Source organism: Echinops telfairi, unplaced genomic scaffold (genome assembly GCF_000313985.2).
Source record: "Echinops telfairi isolate 266 unplaced genomic scaffold, ASM31398v2 ScPeMD7_35;HRSCAF=133_0, whole genome shotgun sequence".
Lineage (NCBI taxonomy): Eukaryota > Metazoa > Chordata > Mammalia > Afrosoricida > Tenrecidae > Echinops > Echinops telfairi.
In genome coordinates this window covers 35,209-37,881 of record NW_022103932.1, presented here as the reverse complement: position 1 = coordinate 37,881, position 2,673 = coordinate 35,209, and positions in this window count along the sequence as shown.

Genomic DNA, 2,673 nt, shown 5'->3' with positions numbered 1-2,673 from the left:
AAACAAACAAACCCGGGTGAAAATAACATTTATTTTCCTTACTTAAGCCATTAAAACATTTTTGACCACGTAAGTGCTCAGATATTTATTATCCCAATGTATCCATCTTCTCAATGCTTACTTTTCATCCTTACTTTATAGGCCTGAGCAGCAAGAATTATTGAAAAATGTCAATATGAAGGGCTTCCTTCGTATTTGATGCTCTCTGTAATGAGCACAGTTCAGTCCTGAATTCATTCTATAAAACAGCTTGCAGGAATTCACTCATTTGTTTATTTTTAGTTAGTTAATCATTCTTTAATATTTAGCCCGTTCAAGGCGCCACACAATGGCTTGGGTTTTAAAATGAGATCTATTCCCTAATATAAAGAAAATAATCATCTTTGTCGGGAAAAGACATCTAAGCGATAATCTCTGGGCTTTCTTCCTATTTCGCTGAAGAATATATGCATTTCCCCTCAAACGACTCGTATTTGTATAAAACCCAGTATTTCCAAGGTTCCAACCTCAAGTTTTATTATGTCTTCACTCGGTTACATCTTGAGCTATTACCACAAGGTCAGCCGTTCCAAACTACCAGGTGCTCTTCAGGAGCAAGACGGGTCTTTCTGCCCTCCTAAGGAGTCTCAGAAGCCCTCAGGGACAGTTGCCCTGTCCTATAGGGTTGCGATGAGGTGCAGTCGCCTCGATGGCAGTGAACCTTAAAAAAAGTTAATTTACTCTCTTCTAATGGTCTATTTAAGGCTGAAGACACTGGCTAACATCTTTATACTGGTGACTCCCTCCCCCACCCCCTCGCCTTTTTTTTCAGCATGGCCTCTCTGTAGCAACTGTAATAATAATGTGACATTATATTGTTCTTATTTCATACTGAAATCTCTCATGAGCATCACCATATTTAATTTTTTCAGAAATTCTGTGATGTAAATGTTATCCCAGGTAATTAACCAACATCTATTGGGTAACCACCATGTAGCAAGCACACTGATAAGCACATCCTACACTTTCAAGGAGCCCAATTATAGTAGCCAATGACAAAGAGACTTCTGAGACATAAATGAAGAACCAACCTATCACTAGAGAAATTTGCTAGCATTGCTTCCAATTTATCACTGTTGTCCTACTTTCATTAGCAACAATGTGCACGATCATTTTCAAAAGTGTCCTCATTGACATGACAAACTGACCAATTATGATTGAAGCTGCTGTTGCAGGGAATGTGTTCTGCTTCTGTGTAGATAGGAAGCTGAAATTCAGATTGAACTTGTTCAAAATCACATGTCCAAAAATTAGATCTTGAACTTGAGTTTTTATAACTCTAATTCAGATTGGTTCTCATATGCAATGACTAACCTTTTCTAAGGCAAATGTTTGAATTTGAATGGAATCTTTCCAAAACAGTGTTTCTATTTCTATTTTGAATGTAGCATTGAATTACTATTTTAATTCGCATTTTGCTGTTGTTGCTTGATGTCTGCAGACCTGTCTGGTTTTAGCTCTAGAAATGCTGAGAAGCTTGAAAGCTTAAGATATCAAAAACATATAGATGTTTTTTCAGCTTACAAGCACAACAATTAAAAAATCCTAGTGAAGAAAATTATAATCTAATAATATTTCCATAAGCTAATCAGCAAGTTTCTCTCTGTTTCCAGTTTTCATCTTAAGGAAAATAATATTTAGGAATAAACTATTATACAAACGGAGACTGGTGACATGATCCACTTGCTTATCACCGATGTTATGTTTTAGCGCAGTTCATATTTTACTGTATTTACAAGATTTGAAAGGGTGCACGCATGGTGGGCAAACTGGGCATTTATGCCACAGGATTTATTTTCTACCTCCTATAATCCAGGGGAAATCGGCTTGAGTATCCAGGCATAGTTCCCAGACACTTTCCCCACTGTCAAGGTTTTATTATGTCCATGACAGTGTTAGCAATACATTGCAGGAGGGTTTTTGTTTTCGTTTTTACGCTTGCTTGAAGTAAAATAGCTGAGTAAACAGTTGTTGATGGACCCTTCCTATGTATCAGGCACCATATCAGATGCTGCATCCGTCTTATCACATTTAATCTATCAAACAAGTCTCAGAAGGTATTGTCATTTTTATTTGATGGTGAAGTTAACCAAAGCACAGCAAGCTAAAGTGACAAAGTCACAAAAGTTCATACTTTCACATCATCATTCACCTACATCTTACTATCCCTTCAGACAGACAGCACGACCTTTTCCAGCTTTAGCCTTTTAGCTATATCACTTAATCTTGGTTTTCAAGATCCTATCACTTAATCTATCACTTAATGGTTTTCAACACCTTACTCTTGATTTTCTATGTATTTGCGTTTTCATTGCTTAAAAAGTTTATAGCTTTACATTTTCTTAACTTTTTCATTGTTAAAATTCATATATTATGTTCTGATTTCTCTCTCTCTCTGCTATCTTGTGAAAAGAATTTTCCTGGGAATATGCCATGTCTTCTTAACAGTCATTCTGTTAGTCCTCTCATCGTTGAACTTCATAGAAACTGTTCAGAAATGCATGCATAAAACATTTAGGATGCTTGCATAAAGCACCATTTATCTAGTGCATGGGAGCCAAGCAGCAGCCACACAATATAACTTTAGAAAGGATTCAAACTGGCTCCACAGGTTTCAGATCTGGAAGCTCCCTA